The sequence below is a fragment of the Delphinus delphis genome, chromosome 2, assembly GCF_949987515.2.
Source record: "Delphinus delphis chromosome 2, mDelDel1.2, whole genome shotgun sequence".
In the NCBI taxonomy this organism is placed as follows: domain Eukaryota; kingdom Metazoa; phylum Chordata; class Mammalia; order Artiodactyla; family Delphinidae; genus Delphinus; species Delphinus delphis.
Window position 1 is genome coordinate 31,266,391 of NC_082684.1, and position 16,481 is coordinate 31,282,871.

Sequence of the window (16,481 nt, forward strand, 5' to 3'; positions counted from 1 at the left end):
TTCGAATAAAATCTACACAGTTTAGTTTCACTGCATAACCTTTTGGATTTTACTCTATGGTTATATATTAGCTATTCAAAACATAAGATTTAATTTTAAAAAACCTAATTACTTCCATCGTTCATGGTATTCATATCCTTCCACATACTGCTAACGAGAAACACCAAGGGTATGTGTATTGCTTCAACACTTCTAATATACTTCCATTATTGCACCTAAACACACACCTGCCTCAAAGGCTAGGTTTCAGGTACTTAAAGACAGAGGCCATGCCAACTCAGCTCTATTCTCAAAGAATACGGAGAACATTTGCCACATGGTAAGAGTTTAACAAATGAGAGCCAAAATTATTATGTTCTGGTCCAGTGATCCAATTTTTGATTAGTATGAAATTTTGTATTTCAAATAGCCGAACAATTCTTCTAGGGGTTTCCTGTGATCCTTAGTTCACAACGACACGGAAGAGAGAAGGGGCAGATATGGGTGAAGTACTTCTCACTGAGGATTTGGGTAGGAACATAGAAGTATTTTAGATAAACGACCCTCCAACCTCACTTCCTAAACATTTTGCTCTGTGCTAGAGCTGTAGGGACTATAAAGACAAGTAAGATGAAGTCCTTATGGTAGAAGTTAGGCATAATTAACGTCAACACTTGAAAAGGTGACATTGTGCAACTGCCTTGGGTTTTCAAAAACTTTTTCCACAAAGGCCATTAAAATGTTTTTCAAAGAAAAATCACTCATTTAACAATAGAATAAAATGCTAAAACTCCAGTTTAGACAAAGTTTTGGTTTTCTATGATGTCTCTTCAGGAAAAAAACTTGTGGGCAGCGTGCTTAAGAATGTCCAAAGAGCAGAAGACCTAAATAGACATTTCTCCAAAGAAGACATACAGATGGCTAATAGGCACATGAAAAGATGCTCAACATCACTAGTTATTAGAGAAATGCAAATCAAAACCACAATGAGGTACCACCTCACAACAGTCAGAATGGCCATCATTAAAAAGTCTACAAACAACAAATGGTGGAGAGGGTGTGGAAAAAAGGGAACCCTCTTACACTGCTGATAAGAATGTAAATTGGTACAGCCACTATGGAAAACAGTATGGAGGTTCCTCAAAAAACTAAAAATAGAGTTGCTATGTGATTCATCAATCCCCTTCCTGGGCATATATCCAAACAAAACTATAATTTGAAAAGATACATGCACCCCTATGTTCATAGCAGCACTATTTACAATGGCCAAGGCATAGAAACAACCTAAATATCCATTGACAGATGAATGGATAAAGAAGATGTGATATATACAATGGAATATAACTCAGCCATAAAAAGGAACAATATTGGGTCATTTGTAGAGACGTGGATGGACCTAGAGATTGTCATACAGAGTGAAGCTAAGTCAGAAGGAGAAAAACAAGTATCATATATTAACGGATATATGTGGAATCTAGAAAAATAGTATAGATGAACTTATTTGCAAAGCAGAAATAGAGACACAGATATAGAGAACCAATGTATGGACACCAAGGGGGGAAGGGGGAGGTGGGATGAATTAGGAGATTGGGATTGACATATATACACTATTGATACTATGTATAAAATAGATAACTAATGGAACCTACTGTATAGCTCAGGGAACTCTACTCGGTGCTCTGTGGTGACCTGAATGGGAAGGAAATCCAAACAAAAGAGGGGATATATGTATACGTACAGCTGATTCACTTTGCTGTACAGTAGAAACTAACACAACATTGTAAAGCAACTACACTCCAATAAAAATTAATTAAAAACATATTCAAAGTACAAAAGACAAATGACTTAGGAAATATTCTGAGGTCCCTGAATGGGTAAAGAAATACCACTGAATGTGTCGCAAAAGCATTAATAGTGCCGTCCCATTTCCACCAGCCCAGAGCTCTAAGCCCAAGTACCAACACCATAAAGCAATATAACCTGGGGCAAACACTGATCTCTGTGAATACCTATTTTTCATCTACAAAATGTACAGGCGACAGTTAAGGCTCCTTCCAGATCTATCAGACTTCTTTTCCTTCACACCCCAAATATAAACTAAGACCCTGCAGTCTTTTTACACAGACATACACATCAACACACGCATTTGGTCCCCACATTACTACCCTATTCCACAGCGGCCTAACACAAACACAAAATGATATTTGCTTACAAACTGGTGCCATATATAAGCAGCTCTCAAGTGAATGAGAAAATGATTCATCCAACTGCATGCTGAAGTGAAATTGAAATGTGTACTGTGTACAGTGAAACAGTCACTGAATTGTGCATTTGTTCATGTTTAAGATTATAAACGTCTCTAACTTGGCTTTCATGTGATCTTCTATGTACTGGTTAGTCCACATATAACTTCTTCTGCAAGCTATCTTTAGGAGTGCATATTGCTACGTGATATTTTTGTTTTGTTTACCACTTTTCACAGCACAGAAAAAAGAGGGGAACACGGGGGGAAAGTCACAGGCAAACTCATCCACAGGCAAAGATACATGAATGATCAGTGGAGAATTTTGTTCTCGTTTATTTAACACAATCCTTAGTTCGAACCTACTGGGTTGAAAGGTGACTGTGTAAAAGGCAGAACAGAGGTGAGTAGCAGTGAACATGCTAACAAAGCATGGTACAGTGCATATTAAGAGCTTAGCTCTGTCCATTGAAATTTTCCCTTTTAAAACACAGAAATAACATTGCGTTGCTAACAAATATGGTTTTCTTCTAAAGTAGTTCTTTCCCCCTAAATAACCAGCATTTTATGGTATAGGTCCTTTCTAAATAATATGGGGACAGAGAAGAGTTTTCCAAGAAACATACAAATGAGTTCACATGTCCACAGTGAAATGACACATCTGAGGGGATGAGGATATGAAATAACATCCATCTGCCGGATTAGCCAGAACAGCCTCCCTGAGGAAAGGAACTTGAACATGTTTCAAAGGAGGGAAAGGTGACTGACAGGTAGAGAGAAGAAAAGGAAATGCCAGGCAAGGAGAAAGATGCGCACAGAAGCTACCACTGTGCTTTCTCAAGAAGCAGAGATGCAATGGGACGTAATGTGTGGCAGGGATCTATTTTAGTCATTAAGATAAACCAAAAGTGGAGAATACATGTCACTTCACACTCTGAACCTCGGTTTCCTCATCTGTTACAGGGGAAGGGTGGTCCACATGACTTGGACAGCTCGTTTCCTGGTAGGCACCACACAGGCAATGAACACCTTACAACCCTGCAAGGTACGTGGCTTGGGAGCCCACTGACAGATCAAAACAGCAAGGCTCAGCATCCCGATGAGGCCCCCAGGTAGAGGACTTTAGATGTTAAAAAGAAAATGCACGAGGATTTCCCTGGTGGCACAGTAATTAAGAATCCGCCTGCCAATGCAGTGGATACAGGTTCAATCCCTGGTCCAGGAAGATCCCACATGCCGCAGAGCAGCTAAGCCCGTGCGCCACAACTACTGAGCCTGCACTCTAGGTCCTGCAAGCCACAACTACTGAGCCCACACACTGCAATTACTGAAGCCTCTGTGCTCTAGGGCCCACGTGCTACAACTACTGAGACTGGGTGCCGCAACTACTGAAGCCCGCGCTCTGCAGCAAGAGAAGCCACCGCAACGAGAAGCCCGCGCACCGCAACGAAGAGTAGCCCCCGCTCGCTGCAACTAGAGGAAGCCTGCGCGCAGCAACGAAGACCCAATGCAGCCAAAAAATTTAAAAAAAAAAAAAAAAGGACAATAACTACTGTGGAGAAAGAAGGGGCATAATATTAAGACTGACTTCAAAAATCCAAGCTCCTGAACATAATCAACTGCTAAAATAATGGTTATATTCTTTTCTTAAGAGAGCAAAGGAATAAGGAACTGTATCTGTCTTCCCTGTCATGCTAGACAAAGGAAAGCAAAGGGGTATAGACCATCCTTTACTTTGAAGAGTGCCCTCTAAGAAGTCCTTTAAGGGAAACCCAAAGGACAAAGCATGGTATGTCTTCCTGTGACAGCAGTGGCTCTCATTTAATTATGTATTCCCTCTGCCTGCGGTGTCCCTAATGAGGGAGGTGTTACACTGAACATTCAGCATGTTCCTTAGCCGTTAGAACAGAGGTGAGCAATTAACTGAAGGGGGCTTCCATCCTCAGAAGCACAGAAGACAGCCCTCACACCCAGCTTTACCTCCAATGCACAGATACTAAAACAAGCTGTTATTTCTATACAAAAGCTCAATAGCAATTATGACAATGTACTTGTCATTATTTAATTGCAGAATTCCATATGTATAAATAAATTCACATCTGGTAGCAAAATAGAGTCCAATAAATAAAACTAGCCTTAAAAAAGAAAAAAACACTTCATAGCCAAATATTAGAAGTTAATGAGGTCTACTTATTTGTCAATAAGTCAGTTCTTCAAAATTAGCCCCAGCTCCATCCCATTTCTCTAGATAAATATGTGGAATTAAAGATTAAATTCTCTCTGTTGATGGGAGTCACTCTGGTAAAACAATTTGGGAGTATCTATTACAATATCCCATGACCTGACAACTGCCTAGAGAAACATATGCCCACGTACACAGAACCAAGGACAAGGTTATTCTTTGCAGCCTTCTTTGTAATCGGAAGCTATCGGAAACAACCTAGAAGATCACCAACAGGAAAATGGCAGGAAAACTATGGTATATTCCCATGACTAGTCTACATGACATTAGGCAGCAGTTAAAAAGGCTGAACTAGATTTATATCAACTAGCATGGACAGACCTCCAAACCATGTTCCTGAATGACAAAAAAATAGTTAGTGATATTCAATACAACACCAATTACGTGAAATTTTAAACACAAAATACAATACGTTTATATTATAAATACCAAATCAACGAAGTGTTTGCCTCTGGAGAACAGGGGAACCAGCAAGAGGAGACAGGGAGTAAATCTTATAAACTCATTCATTACTTTTATTAAAAAATTAATTAATAAAAAACATCTTACAAGGATGTTACTGGGTTATTAAATGACAGGATTACAGAATCAGGCGAAATACAGATATCCCTGCAACCACTGCTAAATTCACATCTAATCAAACGTAAAAGAAGACAAACTACCAGGAGCAAGCAGAACATCACAAATGAAGCTGGGGTTTTATCTGATGAAGAACAGAAGACTGTCGACTTAAATGGCCACATGAAGCTTCAAGCAGGTATAACAAATTATTATTGGCGGGAGCTTGCACACATATTCTTTTTTCCAGGCTAAAAACTTGACAGCAACTGAAAGAGGACCTAATATAGAATCGTCAAGATTATGTTAACATTACTAAATTAAAACAGTGAACGCTCCCTTTAACCACTAAGAATCCTTTCCCACCAGTGGTCAATGTGTATGGGAGAATGCAAACTTAACTTTTTAGTAAAGGTCAGCTTACAGCAACAATAACAAGCAGGGTTCCCTTCTTGCAGGGACTCTCCAGAAAAATCAGGGCCTTGCGTGGGCACCATTTACCTCCTCAGCGAGGAGTGAACCATCAGCCAGGCTCTCGTTTATACACCCATCCATATCTCCATTCTTCAGGGAAAATAAAATGGCTCTTGATTCAGGCAACTGCATTGCCAATACTATGTCTATCTGTAAGAAGTCCTAGAGTGAAGAAGGAAGAAAGGAAGGAAAGAAGGAAGAAAGGAAGGAAGCGAGGGAGGGAGGGAGGAATGGGGCAGGGGGAGGGAAGGAGGGAGGGAGAGAGGGGAAAAATAACCAATTCGTTGTTGTAATACTACATATAATCAATGTAAGATTTACTTTAAATACAGTCAAACGCATCCTTCTCATCTTTAGTTACTATAATGCCGTAAGATTTAACAGAAAAGAAAAACTAATCATAGACTAAATAATAACAAACTGTCCTCCTTATATCATTGTGTTAAAAATATCTTATAAAACAGCATGCAAAGTATGATCCCAATTTTGCTTTTAAAACATATACATGGTCACGTAGAAGGACAAAAATGAAAGAAAACTATTATAATATTAGCAATCCTGAAAAGCAAATGACCCAATTTCTCCTACAATAAATTACATGAAAAAAAAGGAGAGAAGGGAAAATGTTACAGATTAAGAAAGTCTTGAAAGAGACAAACGCAATGCGTTCATCAGGCTTGGATCCTGATTCCAACAAACTGTAAAACGACAATTTTGAGACAAAGGAAGTGAACATGGACACCAGGACAAACTAGAAGTAAATGATATTAAATAATCATTAATTTCATTAAGGGTAATGACATTGTGACTATTTTTTAAGTCATTATCTGTTTAAAATTCTTACTGAAGTATTTTGGTTAAATGGTATAATATCTGGGCTGTGCTTTAAAACTCAAAAAAAAATTTTTTTAAACAATCAAAAAGGAAGAAGATAGATGGAACAAGAAAGGCAAGATGTCTGTACCTGTTGAAGCTAGACTGATGGGAACATGGGGGATCGCTGTGCTATTCTATTTTTGTGCATGTTTGAAAAACCTCACAAATAAAAAGTGAAAATGGTTGTAGGGGTAGTTATCCCTGGGTGGTAGAGACTGGGTGATCTTGTAGGAATTTGGTAATTTTTACTTTGACGTCTGTGCCCTTTAGGAACATCCACATTTTACACAATAAATATGAATTACTTTGGTTGTTTGAAGAAACAAATGTTACTCTTTTAGTGGATGGATGGATGGATGGATGGGTCTCTCAGTGCCCAGTTCCAATGATGCCACCTCCATGGATTTAATTCCCCCTCTACAGACACCTCAATACATTGTACTTGTACTTCCACTAAAGGCCTAATTACATTTGATCACTTAGTATGACAATTTTTAATCATGTCTTATTTCCCCCCTTAGAAAAATAAGGGGCATTTCTTTGTTATATTTCCATCCCTGTCAACGCTAAGCAAAAAGCTCTGTAAATAACTGGAGTTAAACAGTTACATACTTAATTGAATTAACTTTCCCACTAATAGATCCAGGGAAGAAACAAGCAGCAATAGCAGTAGAATGTCCAACTGCTTGTAACTACAAAAGCTTTATGGTTAGAACATGCCCAGAGGTCCCTATACCCATCAAATGTTACCTAGACAATTTCTCAAACCATTTATTTTCCAATTGACTGGGGGTAAAAAACGTCAGTAGCAGAAAGGGGTCAGTTACTGAACTGAGTTAGACTTTTTTTTTAATGACTCCTTGAAAAAAAAAATCAAAGTCTATTAGTTCTTGAGCAACCATTCATTATTTAGCACTGAAGACTCCTCCAGAGCACTGATCAGTCCATTTTCATTAAGGAAACCATTACAAGAAGAACACAGAGCTAGCCATGTGCAGAAACAAACAATGGTTTGAGAAACATCCCCTGCTCTGAAAAGGCTGATGTTATCTGGAAGGGCTGTACACCCACACCTCTCAGAGACTCACTAGAAACTCTGGCATGTTCTGTGCAGATGTGAACAGTAGCTTTCCTCAAGCCTAGGGCCTTGCTTAAAAGTCATTTCCGGGGACTTCCCTGGTGGCACAGTGGTTAAGAATCTGCCTGCCAATGCAGGGGACATGGGTTCGATCCCTGGTCCGGGAAGATCCCACATGCCACAGAGCAACTAAGCCCGTGCGTCACAACTATTGAAGCCAACGCTCTCTGGGGCCCATGCACCACAACTACTGAGCCTGCGCCCTAGAGCCCATGAGCCACAACTACTGAGCCCATGCGCCACAACTACTGAAGCCCACGCACCTAGAGCCCATGCTCCGCAACAAGAGAAGCCACTGCAATGAGAAGCCCACGCACCGCAACAAAGACTAGCCCCAGCTCACTGCAACTAGAGAAAGCCCGTGCACACGAAGACCCAATGCAGCCAAAAATAAATAAATAAACAAACATGTCAACTAAAAAAAAAAAGTCTTTTCCAAAAAGATACAATAAAGCCCTCCTCCCAGGAGAAGGAGTACCAAAACCCCCAAAACACGGCATACTGGACGTCCCTACACATAAGACTTCACCCACCATATGACCCGAATTTTGCTTGCATGATTTTGACGAAAGCCACTCAAATACTAGTGAAGACATTTACAAGTTCCTTTTATATCTAAAATATTCTTAGGTATTGACAAACATTAAAACAAAGCTCAGGTTTTAAAGCAAAACCCCCAACACTAAGAGTTTCCCAAGGCCTTTGAGACACATCAGTGTATCATGAAGAACTGGCAGGTGCTAGCTCTCCCCAAGTTTCACCTCTCATTCCATCCTGTGACCTGCTCCCAGAAGCCAGGTGTTCAAAAATGCTTCCACCCACCCAAGTTTTCAAGGCAGGGAGGGGAGGCAGAGCGATGCATAATTCCCACCCTGCCCTCCACCCACTCAAACACGGTTCATGTTATTGCTTCTCTGTTTTCTGATTCCTTACTTTAGAAGTTCAAATCTACTCCTAACAGCAAACTTTAAATTTATGGGACAGTCAAGAAAGTGGGTAACATGGTATCGTTAGAAAGAATCATAGCCATACAAATCCAGGGCCCCCCACATATGAGCAGGTACTAAGAAACAAGACACTCCTCCAAAGACAACTTAATTCCTATTCCCATGTGTTCTATTTGCCACCGACTGAATTTAGAAGAGGCAACGCTCTATTTGATGGGGACAGCTGTACTCTCAGGTTCTGAAGAAGATAAAGGTAAGAATTCAGTGAGAAGAAGTTGTTCTCACTGAAAAGAGAAAGGTGATGATAGCATTAGCAAATGTGCAGGGGTCACAGTACAGTTCTACAGTCTGTTAAAATGTTTTTTTTTAAGAACAAAGACGAAGCTTTGAATGATAAATAAGCATGATGAAATAATGCTGAAGTGACCCCCAGGCATGCCAAATTCAAGTCAAATTAGTCACGGCCAAAGATAAAAGGAAAAATCTGCAATCATCCCTTTGCTACTCTGAATTTTTAATATTTTCATATTACATTATAGTCAACTTTCAGTTAATAAAATTTCCACTTGTATTTATCTGAAAAAATCTTAAAAATGATACAAATGAACTTATTTACAAAATGCAAACAGACTCACAGACTTAGAAAACAAACATATGGTGAGCAAAGGGGAAAGGTGCGGGGGAGGGATACCTTGGGAGTTTGGGATTGACATATACACACTACCATATTTAAAATAGATAAGCAACAAGAACCTACTGTATAACACAGGGAACTCAATATTCTGCAATAACCTAAATGGGAAGAGAATTTGAAAAAGAACAGATATATGTATATGTGTAACTGAATCACTTTGCTGTACACCTGAAGCTAACACAACACTGTAAATCAACTATACTCTAATATAAAGTAAAAGTTTAGAAAAAACAAAATATAAAATTTCAGCTATTATTTATCTGAAAAAGTTGCCTCCTTTTGTACCCTCAGTGCCACTGTGAAACTCTAACTCAGGTTGACACACGGAATCTAACAAGTCTACTCAAGGTCAACATTTGAGCTTTTTTCTTCTAAGAGTTAATATATTCAAACTCCTGTTGTTAAATCTACTGTCTTTGTCACTGGGCTATGTTTAAAGGAAACTATTGGATATAAACAGCTGTTCTCTCATGTTTTAAGGAAGACATAATTTGTAAGAAAAATGAGAAAAGGGGTAGGGTGCATCAGTGGATAAGAGGGAGTTCTACAGGATGGTCAGCCAGGGAGAAAATGTTCTCCAAGCTTCCATTTCTTAAGTGATTTGTGAATCTGCTATAGACATTCTATCATCTGGATGGCCAATGTAAGGCACTATGATTATTAGGTTTCTTGCTACCACTCCATATAACACCAAGAAAAGTCTAGGAGAATGCAATGACATACATATTTTTTCTCTCTTTTTACACTTACTAATGGTTGGGACTTCCCATAAAACAACAAAAAGGATGTCTTTATTTTTGTGTATTACACCCGCAAGCTATTAGTCTTAAATAAATGTGACTAGTGTTATTCTTTTTTATTTTATTTTCAAGAAAAAAAAGAAGTGAAGAGCTTTTTAAAATTTCCTCAGTTACTCTCCCATTAAAAGCAGAAGCCTGGAATGCAATAACCAAACTGAAACAAGGGAAAAATTTAAGTAATATCTCACTCACCTACGAGTACCTAATTGTCTATACAAGAATGGGAAAATCCAAAGAAAAATATACTTGAGAAAATTATTCAAATGTCTTCAAGTTAAAGCTAAAGCACATAATTTAGTCAGAGATCATTTTCAATTACTATCACTGTTTCTCGTTGGGTGTTTAGAAAGAATACAGCAATTTTTTAAAATTGTTAAGGGAAGGAAAAAAGTATACTTTCTCAGTTCAATTTTATATTCTAGAACAACACTACTCAAAACATAAATAAATTAAAAAATACAAGAATGATGCATTCAATAAGCTACACATAGGACTACATATAAAATACAAGGTTTTGTGGGTTTCGGCTTTATGGGTTTTTTTTTGTCTTCTTGGATTTTTGTTTTCTTTTGAAGGAAGGGAATTGTTTTGGATAGTCCTTAAATAGAGAGAAGTTAGGAAAGAAGAATTGATTTAGAAAAGCCAAGAGTCATGCCGCCAGCAGGTGTGGAGAACTGTTGCATTCATGGCTCCTTCCCCTCTGTTGCCCGAGTGGAGCCAGTGTTCATGAATGCATAGGAGAAGACTCTCCCACCTCACCTAACAGATGTACTGTACCAGCATCATCAGATATTACCACCATTAAAAGAAGTGATCTAAGTGCCCAGGCGTTCAGGTTATTAAACTCAATTTAAAAGACAAGATGTAGCTGCTCCAACATAAAAGCTAAACAGGCTTGGCCCTCATAGTAACCCTAGAACTTAACACTTCTGCTAAGAACTGTCATATTCAAGTGTACCAACCAGGAGATGATCCTTATTTAAGAGTGTTTAAAAATACCTTAAGACATACAGGGAGTGCACTGAAGTTGCACATTTCAATAGTATACAGGTACTGAGGAGAAAAAAAAAAAGGAAATCTTGGAAAACAACTTCCAAGATAGAGGTGAAAACCAGAGGGCACTCAATAACATGCACCGATTTTTTCGTCCTTCGCAAAGTACCTGAGCTACAGCTACCTACATTGAGCAACCCTGCAGGCTGTTTGCCTCACCACTCAGCAATTTTTTGATGGTTGCAAAGTACTGCATTCTCAAAGGTAGTTTTTCAGTTGTGTTGCTAATAAAAAAACTTAGGCTCTTCAAATGGCTAAAAATTACAGAGATCTAAAAATCTTTCTTGGATTCCTACCTCTTTAAAAGAATGACTCTGGGAATGGTCAAATCAATGCTAACAGGAAAGTGTCCTAATGTACTTTAAAAACATTTTCAGAGATAATCATTCCCCAATTTCTCTTACTGAAATTCAAGGAAGGTCAGAAATAGCAAGCCACTTTGAAATCAGTGCTCCAATTACCCAGCAGGCGTCTGAAAAGAAGCCCTCAGCTCTGCACACAGGTTTACAGAGGTGAGATGCTCAGATAACCTTGACCGTCCTTTATAGAATGCAGCTCTCCGGAAGAGCTGACTCCTTAGGCAATCTGTTTCTGCTTCTGACAAAGCAGGCAATAGAAAATTCCCAAACTCTTTGTTTCAGCATCTGGCTGAAAAGAAGGTTAAGTACAAAGTACCAAAATCAAAGAAACTCACATAACCCCAAACCACTTTTTTATCTGAATTTAGGAGCTTAGCATATTATAGCATTTCAGCCTGTAGAAAAGTCTCTTTCAATCGAATTAAACTGTTATTTTGTTCAATGAGAATGTCACTTGACAACTGAGTAAAATGTTTGAGAAATATCCACTAAAACGTTGGGATAGGCACAGGACAGAACTGGGTCTCTACCTAGCAGTAACCGAGAGCAAATGTCAATCAATCAGATCATCCAGCCATCTCTCAATTCTTCAGGATACACTTGGTATTCCAAATTATATATTAATGCATCAGGGTTAACAAGGCTCTTATTCAGAACATGGGCTGGGGTACAACCTCCCATCAAATTTTAAGAAACACATAGAAGATGTTCTAAAATGCAATTATTAGGGAATGAAAATAGACGTATGTAACAAAAATATTTTTATTATTAAGTTGCCAGAAAAGTATCTGAAGTATTTACTGTAACAGTGAAAATGCTGAATTCAGAAATCAATGACTAAAAACTGCACAGGAGTCTCCCCTCTTCCCCATTTCCACCTCTCAGCAGTAGAACAACAAAGGAGGAAACACCAGTGGGGAAAAAATATAGAATAAAATTTACTAAATCAAAAGTCTGCTGTGAGTGGCAGGTCTTCTAGGAATGAACACAGGGAGTTCGACAAGCCTTTGTGACTTATCTACCAACTCACCTGATTCCACTTCAAAGTTGGTGGTAAATCTTACTTCCGAGTCCAACTTGAGGTATTCTCGCAAAACCTGGAGTAAAATAATTATGAACTTTAGTATAAGATTATTTTCAAATTCTGAAAATAGTAATAAAGGGGAAAAATCACAGCTACAAATCAAATCATAATTGTGAAATGTTATACTTTACCTCTAAAACCCTCTTTAATTTGTAATCTCTTTGTGTGCAGTTCAACACACACTTAAATTTAAGCCAACCGACAGCCGCTCCCACTTATACAACAAATTCCTAAACCTGACTGTTCAGTCTGGAAGATCACGTTTCTCTCCACATGATCTGATCAGGAAGTCTGGGGAGAAACCCAGGAACCGATATGAGTAAGAAGTGCCCCAATAATGTGATTTTGATGTAGCTGGTCTATCACCTGCCTGTGGGAACCACTGTTCCCAACCAGTGGTTCTCCACAGGGGGCAATTCTGTACCCCAGGGGGACATCTTACAATGCCTGAAGATATTTTTGGTTGTCACAACAGAGGAAGGGGTTATACTACTGGAATTTAATGGGTAGAAGCCAGGGATTCTGCTAAATATCCTACAAGGCACAGGACAGTACAAAGACTTCTCCAGCCCAAAATGTCAATAGCAGCGAGACTGAGAAAGCCTGTTCCAAAGCAACCAAACATTCTGACGACTCAGAAATTCTACAGTTCTCACACTGGTCATTTCAGATAGGCTATATATAAAAACTCTACTATAACCGTAAAACATTTCCTGTGACTGCAGGCATATTATTAGTTAAAAGAATACATATACATGCCCAACATTAAAATCTGCAGTACATGTACCTATTTCTAAAAATATTAAAATAAGTCAGACTATACATGTCCAAAAGGGCTTCCAAGAAACCAAGTTTTAATATTTGCTGAGATGAAACACTATTTCAAACTGGGTTAATTCCCAAACATATAAAATGGAAGCTTAGAAGAGTAAGAAGAACCAGAACTTTGTTTCACTCGCAGATATTCCCAATTCCTGGTGAGGACAAAGGGGAAAATTTCCCAGTCTGTCACCTTGGATAGTAGGACATCTTTCATTCAGCCAAATATAAAGGTACTTCAAAACTTACATTACCTGCATTCAAAATGAGACTCGCTGAGGGCCTACCATGTCCCTGGCACTATGATCTTACATAATACAGCAGAACAGAGTTCCAGAACACCCTGCAACAGGTCTTTCCTACCCTACCATAATCTGTGGGAAAAAGAAACCTAAAAAGAATATTCTGAGCATCAGATACCCCAGATGATGAAACCTGCAGTTTTCACATGATTGGCCTACAAATTGCACCTACAGAATGGGTAAGGAAGCCTGGAACACTTGAAATATATACTTTGTTTTCTTCATCTTAATTAATAAGTTATAACCAGCTAATTATATAAACAAAACATACCTGACAGTTGATTTGCACTAGTAGTCTACTTAGAGACTGAACAAACATGCCAATGTCAAACTCAAGAGAAAGGATATGATTTAAAAACATACTTAGAAAGATTCCACCAGAATTACTCCATTCCAACTGGATAACATTTCCATGATGTGGCATATGGGCTTATATTCTAATTACAGTCCGATTTCTTCCCCTGAATCTCCAGTGCTATAAAGAAACTACACAAATCAAACTCACCCACAATCATCCCAGGCAGCAAGCACCTGGGTGGTTGGCAGGTTGACTGGTATTCCTATCTCAAAGCACCAGGGGGTTCAGGAGTCCAGGTAGGATCTGCGGCAGAGGCAGGGTTCCAATCTAGAGCTCTCTACCCAGCCCTGGAGACCTGTGCACAAGCCCTATCATTAGGAAGCTTTGCTGAATGACACGCTTTTCCAAAGGCAGGGCTAACACACATTCTAGATTCAAGATGCCCATTAACTCAGTGTAGAGCCCAACATACCTCCACTACAAAAAGAAGACAACCGGGGAAGGCAGCCTCAGACAAAAGCAGAAAAACAACGACAAAGACAAACTTCTTAATATCCATACATGGCTGTGGCTTTACGAAGCAAAGTAATTTGGGGGCCTTCCTTTCTTCCTCCAATAAAGGAAGAAAAGAAAGCCCAAAAATGAATAGGAAGGTTCAGAAATATTAGTGCACAATCTGAAATTTAAGCCCCACCTCCATTTTTCTAGATTTAAATCAGCCTTCAAATAAAAATTCATAATTAAATTTCAAAACATAAACACTTCTTTTTTTCTCTCTCTCTCAGCAGTAAAATATATTCTGTTCCAAAAAGGAAAGCTTGCTCAATTTCCTGTCAAAAGCAATCCAGAGAAGGCCACCTACACTGTAAAAGCAGCAAGAAAAATAAAAAAAAAAATGCTGAAGAAAAGCCTGTATGTGCGGGAGTGTTCTAAGGGAAATGTAACTACCACTCTGGATTTTAAAAGCTTTTTTTCCTCGATCATTCTGAGAAATATAAAAATTAATGTAACTGCTGAAGAGAAGTTTGTCCTCTAACCTATCTAAGGAAAACAAGCCCTATGATGGATTTTAGTTCCATGAAAGAGAGGAGGGGGGTGGGCAATTCAAGGCCTTACCCCGTGATTTTCTGTACTAAAAGGAAAGGGTAGATTCTACCAAATAGATAACTTACACTTAACGTTCACAGAAAGAGAAGGCTGCTCTGACAATTAACCCTAACCCCATAACACCCTACTCCCATCTCAAACCATGCAAATTTTTAGACTAGGGCCAGCTTGGTCCTAATACGCTTAACCTAAACCTTTAGGAGCTAACCATTCATACACACAGTAATGAGACGACTAGACTGTGGATTAGTATAGCATTGAATTCGCCACTCTATCAATTTCCCCTTACCCTGCTTATACTTTCTGAAAACTCTAAATTCTAAGACAGCAATCAACCAGCCCAATACTTTTTACCAAAAGCCTACTGAAACACCCTCAGTACTAACGCAGAGGCAGTATGGTAAAAGAAAAAAAAAAAAAGAAAGAAAGCTTAAATAGCTCACCAGAAAACTGAGGAGAAAAGAATAGCACAAAGTAAGTTGAAACTAAATACAATATTATCATTGAATTGAAATACAGTAAAGTGTCAGATTTCTGTAAATCATATTTTCCCTCGAAAGAAGTTTGTCACAAAAACAAAATATAGTTGAAGGGAAATAAATAATGAGCAGGGAAAAGAATATAGTAAGGAAATGATGGTGAATATTTTAAAACCAGAATACCAAAAGACAAATCAAGATATAACAGGAAGCCGCACAGGAAGGGCAGCTGCCAGACAAGACAGCACGGGAAAGCAAACCTCTTAAACCTTTCAAATGATTGGTTTCATAAGCTAATGATTTTGAAAAAGTCAACTCACAGGAGGGGTCTTTTTTGTTTTCTTTAATAATCTCAAGAAAGACAAAAAAAAGAGCTGCAAGACTAGAACAAATAATTTCCCTGAACCACTTGAGAGTAAGTAGCTAACATCACGGCCTATCACCCCTACAGAGTTTGGTGAGTCATTTCTATAAACAAGGGCATTCTCTTCCAAAACTGCAATAACTATGACCATCAACATCCAGAAATTAACACGGACATAGTATGGTCATCTAATGGTCCCAACAGTGTCCAGGTTTGACTTTCTCCAATGATCCCAATAGTGTCCATTTTAGTAAAAGGATCCAATCCAGGATCTCACACTGGCACTGACCTTTCACAGCTCATTAGTCTATTTCAAACTAGAACTCCTCAGACTGTCCTTGACTTTCATGAACTTGACAATTTTGAAGATTTCAGACCAGTTTTTTTGTTTGTTTGTTTGTTTTTGCGGTACGCGGGCCTCTCACCGTTGTGGCCTCTCCCATTGCGGAGCACAGGCTCCGGACGCGCAGGCTCAGTGGCCATGGCTCACAGACCCAGCCGCTCCGCAGCATGTGGGATCTTCCCGGACCGGGGCACGAACCCGTGTCCCCTGCATCGGAAGGTGGACTCTAAACCATTGCGCCACCAGGGAAGCCCAGGCCAGTTTTATATTGAATAGAATATTCCTTACTTTGGGTTTGTTGATACTTAATTGTTGATTAGATT

At 38.9% G+C, this 16,481-nt stretch overlaps 1 protein-coding gene across 17 annotated transcripts in view; it reads right to left on the reverse strand.

Annotated features, from left to right (window-relative positions):
• Nucleotides 1-16,481, reverse strand: part of SIPA1L1 (signal induced proliferation associated 1 like 1) — a 500,730-nt gene that overhangs the window by 285,252 nt on the left and 198,997 nt on the right. For all 17 annotated transcript variants that reach the window (XM_069540429.1, XM_069540435.1, XM_069540434.1 and 14 more), the window contains one exon: nt 12,393-12,459. The gene's annotated coding sequence lies outside the window, so the exon portion shown is untranslated. The remainder of the gene's footprint in view (nt 1-12,392; nt 12,460-16,481) is intronic.